Source organism: Odocoileus virginianus, chromosome 16, assembly GCF_023699985.2.
Source record: "Odocoileus virginianus isolate 20LAN1187 ecotype Illinois chromosome 16, Ovbor_1.2, whole genome shotgun sequence".
NCBI classification, from domain to species: domain Eukaryota; kingdom Metazoa; phylum Chordata; class Mammalia; order Artiodactyla; family Cervidae; genus Odocoileus; species Odocoileus virginianus.
The window spans coordinates 24,220,969-24,234,335 of record NC_069689.1 but is presented as its reverse complement, the minus strand read 5'-3'; the positions used below and the strand labels follow the sequence as shown (position 1 = coordinate 24,234,335).

Here is a 13,367-nt window from a genome sequence, read left to right as displayed (position 1 = left end):
TTATTGTTTCTGGTCTTCCTAATAGTTCTGAAATGATATAAAATAAGACCCTTGATATCTGGTTGGCATCTTCTCATAAGTAAGAAGGTTTATTAGGCATTGCCAGGGCTCTTAGTCATGCTTATTATAGCCAAATTATTTGTGTCTACATAATATGTGTAGCAGATGCTATCGGTGCTCTGCCCAGATGCCCTCAGGTCTCTCTTACTGTTCCTATGTACTCCTCACTAGTTTGTTATTTTGCTTCTTTGTGGTCTATAGCTCAGATATAGCCAAGAGCTATTTGAGCCACTATGCCTACATGTATAAAGAGTCAGAAGTGCCTGGAGGAGTTATATCACTCATGGGTAATCCTTAGCTAGTGACTGACTGGTAGACTCATAATGGGAAAATAAAAGGCCAATGTTGTTCAGTGAAGTGTAAATTTCACTGCGAAATTTCCCTGAAGGTTTAGGTGAGGCTTAAACTTTTCTCACATTAAAATTCTCTGGACCCAACTTTGCTATCCTCAAGTCTTTGTTCATAGTTTCCAGCCTGTAGAAGGAAAAGGGTGATAATAGAGAAGAATCAGTTCAGTTCAGTCGATCAGTCGTGTCCAACTCTTTGTGACCCCATGGACTGTAGCACGCCAGGCCTCCCTGTCCATCACCAACTCCCGGAGTGAGAATAGAGATGAATAATATGCCTCTAAAACCAGGGACTAACACATGTCAATTCCATTGTTATTCCATTGGCAAAAACCAGTCACAAATTCAGATGTAAATGCCAAAGAGCTGGGAATTATAGTACTTTTCTGGGAAGCCACTCCCTACCATTGACTTTGTATTATGAAAGGGGAATGTGAACTGTGATGTCTTCCGAGCTCTCTGAAACATCAAAGATTTATCTGAATCACTTATCATCATACTCAGTTCAGCTAGCAAAGTCCATATGGGATTGTTTTAAAATCTATTATGGGAAAATCAGATCATGAATTAAAGTCTGATGTTAATATCTATGTTGGGTTGGCCAAAATGTTCATTCAGATTTTTCCAGAAGATGTTACAGTAAAACTCAAATGAACTTTTTGACCACCCCAATATATGTGTATCTATATGTGTGTGTATATATATATATACATATATATATGTATATATATATATATATATGCTTTTTTAAACAATATTCTTAAGTTGTTTTCTTGAAAAAATTGTGTTAAGCATTATAGGCTATATATATATGTATATAAAGTTATAGAAACTAACCTTAAAATATTATGAACCTTTATATTTATGATATTGGAGAGGAAATTCACATACCACCCCCCAGTTGAGTTGCTGAGCTGAATTAAGAACTGATATAATAAATGTACCTATAGGTGTATACAAATGCAAACAGATATATAAATGAATATACATATGTACATATCCTCCATCAAAGAAAATAAATAATTGTAATTTATGGGAAATAAAATTTTTACAATATAGGTGACAGAGCTAAACTTTTAAAGATAGTAGAAGTTTTATAGATTGGACATTTCAAGAAAATTGTCCATATAACATAAAACCTTGGGAAAACTTTGAAAGATGTTTAGGCATATTGTGTTTAATGAAGTTATTAGTAAATTATTTATTGATTATTCCTGAGTATATATGAATTATGATTTAAAGGTAGATGAGATTTCACTTTCAGAGGAATTTGTATGACATGGAGTAGGGTCTGTGCTGTATTTTTAGGGGAAACAAATTTCTTCATAGTTGCAATTAACCTTTAGAAAATTGAGAAATGAATTTTCTTTCATTAACTATATATCCCTTAGTCTGACTTTCAAAACCCACCATAATATAATAATCTGAAAACCTTCGATCAATTTGTTAACTGAGATTTTTAAATTCTTTCCCTTTACTTTTACTATATAAGCCTTTCTCAATGCCTCTCTCTAACACAAAGCTTTCTCCGCCTATTCCAATTGTCTTATGAACTTTCTCTATCGAACTTTTGTGGAACTGATTTTACCTATCTCTAATCTGAATTCATATGTAGACTTACTTATTTAACTGAACTTTAGGCACTTGCTTAAAGTGCCATAAAAAGTTGTGTGTTTTTTCTATAGTTGTAGAAAGAGGTAAAAATGTATAAAGCACAAACTACAGAGCACAGCTACTTTGTTCATTGATTGGTAAAGAACTTTCTGCTCCTCAAATAATATTGGTTAAGTCAAATAGTAGAGTTCATTTCAGCAGAGTTGTTGGAAGGAACTAAAAGCATCCTCTGTAAAGATCACAATGTTTGCTCCCTATAAGTAGGGGAACCCTATGGATATGTGGTTTTATAAGTTCATCAGTGGGTTTTCTAAGCAGTTCAGAAGTTATTGATATTTTTAAAATGAACACCTTTATTTTATGTGATATTAATGGCTAGAATCCTACTGTGTTGCCTGCTTGCATAGCCTTATCTTAGACCAATTCTGTACCAGTTGGACATTTTCTAATTAATCATTGTAGCCTAAAAAGCAATGTATACAAAAATACCTGTTCTTCTCATGTCTGATCTATAAAGTGAAAAAAACAAAAAACAAAAAACTATTATATAAGCTGTCCACAAAAATTTAATGAATTTCTTTCCCCAAAAAGCTTGTATTTCTTTGACCTAAAAAATCTCACAGTAATTTAATGCCAACTTCTCTGATAATCCAAGGTTAAGCCTGAATCTGAGCAAAAAAATTACCTGTCTTGTCATCTGTTTCAATCTGCAACTTAAATAAAGACTTGCACTTTCTTCTTATTACTACAGTAGCACTGTCTCAGCAAAAGGAGCAAAGGATGAGTTATCTCTTCTATTATTAATCCCACCATGCAAGTGTTTAATAATAATAATGTCAACTACAAATTGGCGCTTACCAAGAGCATTGCCAAGGACTGAACATCAAAGGCCTTTGCCATCTGCCTCCATGGAGATTGAACCCCACGCTGCTATAGCTGCTGACCTTCAAACCCTGAGGGAGTTCAGGGTGGAGTGAGCACTCTGTGCTCCAGGGAATCTGGTGGGACAGGTCTTTAGATAGTTGGATGTTTTTAGGAACAGATTTTATGATCTCAATCCTTGCATCTCCTCATGTCTAGAGAAGCGCCAAATCCCTTCATGGTGACATCAGATCCTCGTGACTAACAAAAAACCTTTTGTAAAATGAGTGCTTCATGGTATTGAACTCCCCCTTCACCGAAACCTTATATACTGACTTTCCCCCACTGCTGCTTTGGAGCATCTCTCAGAGCTGTCCAAGATGCTGCCTCCGGGCTGCAGTCCTCATTTTGCCCCAAATAAAACTTAACTCACAACTCTCAAGTTGTACATCTTTTTATAGTCGACAATATCATCAACTTTGCATTGTTGTATATATTTATATTTGTTGGAGAGCTTCTCTCTTTTTTTTTTTTCCATTTACTTTCCTTGTTTGATTGCAATAAGTTGCATTATTTTAAATTATCAACCAGGAGTTCAGAGGTACCGATTTTATCTGTCACCTGAGTGCCATCCATATTCATATATTCAAATTTCTCATGAATGACACAAGGCACCTCAATCTCTAGCTCTGAGCTTGCCTTTTCATTGTTTTTCCCCACCAAAACAATGATTTGCTGTATGTTTGGAATTCTATTTATTTTCACCACTGTCACTCCAATTATTCAAGTCAGATGTCTTATTTAGTGATACTATCATCTGCCTAATGACCTAAGCCAGGTCTTTCAGATCTCCTTAAATTTCCTCAGCTCCCATTCTCTTTATCTTGCCTAAAATTAAGTTCAGGCCCTCAAAATTTCTCATACCGACAATAGTAGCATAGCTTCCTAATTGTCCTTACTACTACTAGATTTTCCTCCTGTCCACACTTTCAGTTCATACACACCACTGTCCAGAAAAATCCTTGGAACATTGTAAGGATCTTCATTAGCTACAGGCTCCTCACATGCTGCCTAGTCTCTTCAAGTTTCTGCAGCTCATGCCCCATACCACTAATCCTTACTTTCTCATTCTCTGTTCTCATGCTGAACCCTGGACAGTGTCCACTGCTCACTAGCTGTCTCATTCCCTCGTGTTTTATAAACACAGTTCCTTCCTCCTATTATGCTTGAATTCTCTGTTGGTTGCTAAACCCATATCCATGTTACAAAACTTTACTCAGCTGACACGCTCCTCAAGTTTCACTGGGCCAACTCCTTCTGAGTGTGTGGCATGTCCTTCCCAAAACGCTCTGTTCTATTCCTGTACTTTTCTATAATTTTGGCTTATTAACATTGAGTTGCAATATTTTTTATAAGTTTTATCTATCCAAATAGTATGGTCTTGTACACAGAGAAATGTTATTAGTATGGTTCTTGTATGCAGAAAATTGTTTATAATACTCCTGATGAAAATTCTCCAGCATATATCATGCTGCCTAACGTAAGGACTTAAGTATTTAGGCTTAGCATATTTTATCTTATTAAATTTTCATAAGATAGGTTAGTAGAAATTATACCCATTATACACAAGAGGATTCCATTCATATAAAGGCAGTAGGAGATAAGCTTAAGGCTACAAACAACAACAACAACAACAAAACAAAAACTACTTGGCACTTACCCAAAATAAATTAGATTATTTTAAAAATTTATATAATTTAAATTTTTACTTGTTCACCCAATGAAAGCTAAAATTCAGAATTTAGGTGTTTATAGTTAAAGCTATTTTGAATACTGAAGCATATGTTTACAAGAGGCAGTATCCTTAGTGGTCAAGAGCATGTAATCAGCTGTAAGACATCATAGTTTAAATCCTGTCTGGGCACTTTCTCTATGTGTGACCTTCAGCAAATAACTCAGTGACTCTATGTCTTAGTTTCTTTTTTTTTTTTTGGAAACCAGATAGTTTTTTTTTTTTGGAAAATGTTTTTTATTGTAGTGAATTTATAGTTTTGTGTTAGTTTCAGGTGATTCAAAAAAGTGATTCCGTTTTTTAATTATTTCCAGACTCTTTTCCAATATAGGTTATTACAGATATTGGATATAGTTCCCTGAGCTATATAGCAGGTCTTTGTTGTTTGTTTATCTATAGTAATATACATGTCTAAATTTATCTGTAAAACTTGCCTCATGGGATTGTGGTGAGGATTAAATATGTTAGTTTATATAAACAGAACTATAGTACTTGGCATATATTACACAGTCTATAAGCAGTGCAATTATCATCCATAGTAAACAATTATGACAGAATCCTAGTGAATACACATACATATGTATGCATGGAATATGTATATATATATGTATACACATATATATATATGTATACATATATACCTATATATATATATATAGGACTACAGATTTTCTCTGACCAAGGTTCTGAAGTCTAAAAGTTAAATTACCTATTTTTCTTTAATTTCTGTTTTCAGTTAGCAGTGAATCAATGTTAGCATAGGGCTTGACTCTGGGCACTTGCTCTGGTTGAATGTAGTTCTTTGTTTAGTCATGACAGAGTCATAAAATCTTCAAAGAACTGATTCTTTGTGGAGATGTTTGAGCACACTTACTGAAAGGAACACTGCATTTGTAAAGATGATAAATTAGGAGAAAGGTATTTTTAGTAGAATTCATTAAACAGCAAATGGTTTTTCACTCCATGATTGAACATTTCCAGCGTTTGGAGATACATCACCTTTTCAGCTAACTCATTTCATTCATGGGTCCATATGAGAGCTAGAAATACCTTCTATAATAGGAAAAAGGTTAATTGAAATTGTCAAAGACTTTGGATATGGTCAAATGGATATGGTCATGGATATGGTCAAATCAGCAAGGTAACTACTATTCTGAGATTGACTTACATAGCAGCTGGCAAACAGTAAGCAATCTACATCATCAGTGTACTTTTAAATTATGTGAAGTTAAAATTAATTTTTTGAAGATTTTTACCTATTGGTATCATTTGAAGTTGTACAGTATCATCATTTTATCCATATAAGTCCTTAATTTAAGATAAAGATTTCAGATTTTCAACTATTTTAATAACATTTTTCAAGCTGTATAATCCTATTAATTTATCATACTTTTAAAATCATGAATGATTTTCTTTGGTCTTAAATAGTTTTAAAAAGGCAGGTTGTATAATAAAAGAAAACAACCTAGGTATGGTTAACCATAATAAGTATCAAGTTGTAGATGTTTGTTTTTAGTCAAAAAATAAAAAGATGAACTTTGGTTTTATGTTCACCGCACAACATTGACAACTAATATTGAAGCTCTTAAGCTGTTTTATAATTTTCTGCCACAATTTTGCTGCTAAGCCAGATTTCTTTCCAGTCATTTATTTGCAGTTAGGTTTTTGGCCCTAAGATATCCCTTGTGCAACCTTGTAATTATTTTGATTATACCCATCTTGTTAAATTTGGCCCATCATTTGAGGCTGTCAGGATCTTGGAGGGTGATTCTATCATTATGCCTCCCAAATTCATATAACACCCACATTTTCTGAGCTTGCCTTGGATATTTTAATGCAAGTCATTAAAGAATAGGAGAATATGAGGCTCTTTGACTTTCCACCACCATCAAAATGAGTCAGTGATTCTATATTAGCATTTAAGTATGGTCAGTTAAGTGGGCTTCCCAGGTGGTTCAAGTGGTAAAGAATCTGCCTGCCCATGCAGGAGATGCAAGCAGGAAACATAGGTGCGATCCCTGGGTTGGGAAGATCCCCTGGAATAGGAAATGGCAACCCACGCCAGTATTCTTGCCTGCAAAATCCCATGGACAGAGGAACCTGGCAGGCTACAGTCTATGGGGTCGCAGAGCTGGTCACAACTGAGAGACTGAATACAGCACAGCATGGTTAGTTAAGCAGTCAATTTACCTAGCTGAGCCAAGCATCAATTGAAACTAGAGATATAGAACCTTAAAACATATTCTTGTCTGTATTTAATATCAAGATTTAGGAACATGGTAAAATTCTTCATACTGGATACCATTTTTATAAATGGAGACTAAGGCTATACTAATACTTGAGCTTACCTGATGGAAAATGAAGTATCTGAGCTAATAGTATTGAGACTTCTATCTTGTAATCCTGTGCTTGGAAGGAAACTGATCAATTCAGAAAAACTCTTTTCTGAATTACATTTATACCTCTGTGCCTCACCCTGGTTTCTCTCTGTTACACACACACACCCCTGAAGTAACTGCCTTAGTGAAATGGGACCAGTAAGAAATCAGTTCTCATGTGATGGGGAGAAGTTTGGAGAGTCACTTATAAATTTCTGAGTCCTAACAATTTTAAACTGCTGTTTGCCTAAAGCTGCTCTATGGATGTAGACCTGAGCGGTGTCTCTGATCCTTCAACTTTCTACACGTGGGGAGAGATGTAATAAGCAGTAGTATTGCCTCAGCTGGTGAAGAACCTGCTTTCCAATGCAGAAGACACAAAAGATGTTCAATCCCTGGATTGGGAAGGTCCTTTGGAGAAGGGAATGACAACCCATTTCCAGTATTCTTGGCTGGAGAATTTAATGGACAGTGGAGCCTGGCAGGCTACAGTCCATGGGGTCCCAAAGAGCTGGAGACAACTGAGTGACTAACACTTTTACTTTCACTTCACCATAGCAAGGGAGTGGTCAACCATAGTCAGACTACTGGATAAGCAGGCCCAGAAGAAGGCATCTTCTACCCTAATATCAAGGATATGGGAATAGAAGAATTGGATCCACTCATCTTTTTATGTTTTTGTCCTCCCATCCAACAAGAAGGCTCATTTTAGTTTGATTGTAAAGACTTCCATTTAAACAATGACCAGTCAATAGTCTTTAAAAGACTAAACTATCAGTGCTGTCCAACAGAAGTTAATCTTCCAGAAAGTTAATTGGGATACTCATAGGTGAGTAGTCCCACAAAGAAAGATCACTGTTAGCATAATTTATGTGAGACCAGTAGCTAAAATAGGATACTAATCTGTTAAATGCCCAAGCCAAAGAGATAATCCCTTTTTTGTATATACTGTTCATGGCATCTGATTCCCCAAAATTATTATATCAGGGAAAGTTGAATAAGTAAGCCTGGTGTGGACATGGATTTGGATCAAAAAATGATGAACTGAACTGACAGTATTGAGGGATCTTTTTCCTATTCTTTCTGACCTTCAAGAGTGAATCCCTGTATAGATAATTTTAGTTTCTTAGATCAGTGTTTCTTTGTCTGCTAGTTCTTGACATAATTTACTTGCTGTACCTCATGGATTTTTTTCTTTTTTATTTCTTATTATGGGTAATTGTCTTCCTCACAGTGTCTCTTTTCTCCTTAATATGTGCTATTATTAATAACTCTGGCTTATTTGCTATTTTGTGAGCAATGAAGTTACTCTTTATCCAAACTTATCTGTGTTGCCAATGATAGTTTTTGATTGCTTAGGTGAAATATCTTTATCATACTAAAAATCATTCATTCAGTGTCAGATTTTTTTTCCCCAAATATTAGCTCATTAAAGAGATGTCCATAGAGTACACTGATTTGGTAAGGTAATACTTTATTTGCAACTTTTTTGGATGATTTTTTGAGTCTGCTGTTGTGGCTGATTTTCTTAGTTAACTTTTTTTTTGTGCCCCAACCTGCTGGATAAGTAGTGTTATCTTGTAATTCTAGGAATTTTTTGAGTTAACATCTATCTTAAATGTAGCAGAAGAACATATCAGAACACAGAAAATGAAAACAAGTGGTATTATTAAATTGTCTAAAGAATCCATATGCCTATTACTGCCAACATCATGACACCAAAAATGCTCTCCTTATCTTTAGGGATTATCTGCTCTCAGCTACTAAGTTGCGTGTCCCCACTGACTTTTTCCTTGCTTGTTCAATTATTGAAAAACAAGTGTTAGATTCTCTGCCTTTCACATCATTGTGGATTCCTCTATTTTTTCTTTTAGTTAAGTTTGGCTTTACACATTTTGGAGTCCTGTTATTAGTTGTGCGTACATTTAGGTTTCTCTGCCTTTTCATCACTATAAAAAGTTTCCCTTGCATACCGTGCATGCATGCATGCTAAGTTGCCTCAGGTGGGTCTGACTCTTTGTGACCCCCATGAACTGTAGCTCACCAGACTCCTCTGTCCATGGGATTCTCCAGGCAAGAATACTGGAATGAGTTGACATGCCCTCCTCCAGGGGATTTTCCTGACCCATTAAGCCACATAGAACATTCAGTGGCCAGAAAACTTAGGTGTTAACTCTGACATTTCAGTCACCCTCATTGCATATTCAAACTCCTTCCCAATGTGAATTTTACCTCCTAAATCATCTTAATTCTATTTTCTTCTCTTGGAGTTCGTTCCCACAGTTACTTATCTCCTAACTGGTCTAACATCATTAGTCTTGCTCCTTCAGAGCGATTTTTATCAAATAAAAAATGTGATTATATCTGTTCATAAAACACCTCCATTGTTTCCCATTACTTTTTGTAGTCTAATTCTTTAATGTGGCCCCCTTGGTTCTGAATATTCCATTCTTCTGGCTCATCTGGTTATTCTCCCTTCTTTGCTCTACCTAAAGAATGATAGCCTTCCTTGTGTTCCTTCTAATCATTAAGTCCCTGAAGTCATATGCCTTTTTATATTCTATTTCTTCTTTAGAGAAAAATTTTAACCTCTCCTTTTACTGGGAAAATGCAATCTACAAATCTCAATTTAAAACCCACTTTCTTAGGGAAGCCTTCCCTAACTATCCTGACCAGATAATATTCTCCCATGTTATACTTCCCATGGCGCCTGTACCTCTCACTCAGAGCAGTTATCATCTTTGTAATTTTATATTTATTTTGGTATTTGATTGATTCCTGTATATTCTTACTAGGCAATAGGCTTTTAAAATAAGATAGCCCTATTTTACTCATGCAAGTACATCTGTTGCCATTGATCTGGCAAATATTTGGTGCCCTGTAAATATCTGTTGGATGAACAAACTGAATGAATGAACAAAAGTGTTCATAAACATTTCTATATTGATTAACATGAAGCAAAATAAATGTAAAGTTTAAAAATATTAGGTTGCCATAAAATTGTGAATGTTTACATATTACAAATAATGCTTATTGATCACAAATACCAAGACTGTATGTATAAACTCACATATATAATATTGAGAAGTTAAAGTGTACTCAGAATTTGTCACCTTGTACAAGGAATTTCTGTGTTCACTCTCCTTTGGCCATCCCTGCCCATAACTTAATATACTATGTTTCTTAATAAGACAATGAAACTGAAATGTTTTTCACTAGTTATTAACTAGTTGTTATCCAATTTAATATAAAGCCTGTATGTTATAACGCATTTCCAGTCTCTGCTGGCTTCTTTTTAATACCTAGGCATACATTTTTCTTGAACTTGCTCTTACAAAGTATATATACAATATTAAAAACTAGGCCTTTAAGCTTACGACTGGCAAAAAACTTATTCTGTCCTTATATTACATTCCTAAAGAAAAAAAAAATTAGAGGGACATGTAAAATAACAACTTCTGTCAGTCACTTAAAACTTAAAGCTATTTAAAAATGCTTATGTTCTGAAAAGTAATTTTTTGAAGGTCGCAACAGATTCCATTGTAAAAAGGAAAATTGGCTTATGATTAAATTAGGTATTTTTCTAATACAGCAGAGAGAAAGTAAAAAGTCAAATCTATTTCTATGAAAGAGATTTTCATAAAAGAATGACTAATCTCAAAGTAGCTGGTTATGATCAAAGAACACATTTCATCATGTGGATGCTATGAAAGATTAAAGTAAAGAATAAATTCAAAGAAAGAAAAAGAAGTATGAAATACATAATGGAATTTAACTATTAGGAATTAAACCTTTTTTTTTCATGAATTAAATGTTATGGACTAAATGTGTTCCCTTCAAATTTATTTGTTGACATTCTAACCCCCAGGACCTCAGAATGTGACTGTTTGGAGATACAGTCTTCAAAGAGGTCATTAAGTTAAAAATGAAATCATTAAAGTAGGCTTTAATCCACTATGACTTCTATCCTTACTGAACAACTCTCATCAGTTAAGTAGTATACCAAGCACTTGACTATTTCACTTAAATTGAAAGGTATTATTTTCCCCTTATTTTGTAAGTGATGAGCAGAAATTTAAGTAATTTATCTAAAGTCATGCTATGAGCAAGTAAGAAGTCCCCAGATTCTCTACTTTTAATCACTAGTATTTTCTCACATAATAAAGAAAAAGTCCGCTTTTTCAGCGCCATCTGCTCGCGGCGCCGCCTCCTGCTCCTCCTGCCGCCGCCCTGAGTCACTGCCTGCGCAGCTCCGGCCACCCGGCTCCCTGCGCTCGCCACCGATATTTGGCATTTGTACAACATAGCAGACATCGACAACAAAGAACGGTCTGAACTTGATGAAGATTTGGATGATGTTGAAGAAGTAGAAGAAGAAGAGACTGGTGAAGAAACAAAAATCAAAGCGCGTCAGCTGACTGTTCAGATGATGCAAAATCCTCAGATTCTTGCAGCCCTTCAAGACTTGATGGTCTGGTAGAAACACCAGCAGGATACATTGAAAGCTTGCCTAGGGTAGTTAAAAGACGGGTGAATGCTCTTAAACACCTTCAAGTTAAATGTGCGCAGATAGAAGCCAAATTCTACGAGGAAGTTCATGATCTTGAAAGAAAGTGTGCTGTTCTTTATCAGCCTCTGTTTGATAAGCGATTTGAGATCATTAATGCCATTTATGAACCTACAGAAGAAGAATGTAAATGGAAACCAGATGAGGAAGATGAAATTTCAGAGGAGATAAAAGAAAAGGCCAAGATTGAAGATGAGAAAAAGGATGAAGAAAAAGAAGATCCCAAGGGAATTCCTGAGTTTTGGTTGACCGTTTTTAAGAATGTTGACTTGCTCAGTGATATGGTTCAGGAACATGATGAACCTATTCTGAAGCACTTGAAAGATATTAAAGTGAAGTTCTCAGATGCTGGTCAACCTATGAGTTTTGTCTTAGAATTTCACTTTGAACCCAATGAATATTTCACAAATGAAGTGTTGACAAAGACATATAGGATGAGGTCAGAACCAGATGATTCTGATCCCTTTTCTTTTGATGTACCAGAAATTATGGGTTGTACAGGGTGCCAGATAGATTGGAAAAAAGGGAAGAATGTCACGTTGAAAACGATTAAGAAGAAGCAGAAACACGAGGGATGTGGGACAGTTCATACTGTGACCAAAATTGTTTCTAATGACTCTTTCTTTCATTTTTTTGCCCCTCCTGAAGTTCCTGAGAGTGGAGATCTGGATGATGATTCTGAAGCTATCCTCATGGCAGACTTTGAAATTGGTCACTTTTTACGTGAGCATATAATCCCAAGATCAGTGTTATATTTTACTGGAGAAGCTATTGAAGATGATGACGATGATTATGATGAAGAAGGTGAAGAAGCAGATGAGGAAGGGGAAGAAGAAGGAGATGAGGAAGATGATCCAGACTATGACCCAAAGAAGGATCAAAATCCAGCAGAGTGCAAGCAGCAGTGAAGCAGGATGTATGTGGCCTTGAGGATAACCTGCACTGATCTACCTTCTACTTTCCTGGAAAGGATGAACTTACATCATTTGACAAGCCTATTTCAAGTTTTTTGTTGTTTGTTTGTTTGCTTATTTTTGTTTTTGCAGCCTCAAATAAAAGTGTCATATAATTTTAGTTCTCAAAAGATAATGTCTTAATTTTGTACTAATTCAGGTAGAAGCAGAGGCCTAGCTTTAATTATGTACCCAGTTTAATATATTACTGAAGAAAAGGGTGCCAAATTTGGAAGAGGTACTACTATATCTACTAGTAAGAAAGTATTTTTTTAAAAAGATAAATTCTTAAATGATTTGATGGTTTTCATAGAAAGAGTAAAAGGTTAAATTTCATTTCCTTCGGTCATAACTAGACTGAAGGCCCCTAGCCTCTACAGTTAATTCCAATTCTTATTGCCTAAAAGTGTGTCATTTATTTTCCCTTGCCTTTTGTTTTACTGTGTATTAAAATGGGTAGTACTGTTGACTTAACTACCTCACAGATGTGTTAAGGCATATTAAGTTAAAAATTTTATGAAATGCTTCTCAGTTGCATTAAAAACTCAAAACTTTGGGAAAAAAAAAAAGTCCCTAAAAAAATATAGGTATATAACACATAAATATACATAAAAAACTGCATAATGAAGGATATATGCTCTACTAATTTCAGTCTAATTTTTTGTGTGTGTGGGAGTACTGAAAGAATTGGAGAGCTTGTGACTATTTTAATATATATGTTTGTGTATACATATATTTATCTTCTATAACACTTAGTAGTAAAACATGGTAAAATTATATAATTAGCTATCTTCA

General features: G+C 35.0%; 1 pseudogene; it reads left to right on the top strand.

The window, feature by feature from the left end:
• The first annotated feature begins 9,755 nt into the window (after positions 1-9,755).
• Positions 9,756-13,141, top strand: LOC139038637 (nucleosome assembly protein 1-like 1; annotated as a pseudogene).
• Positions 13,142-13,367: the final 226 nt, after the last annotated feature.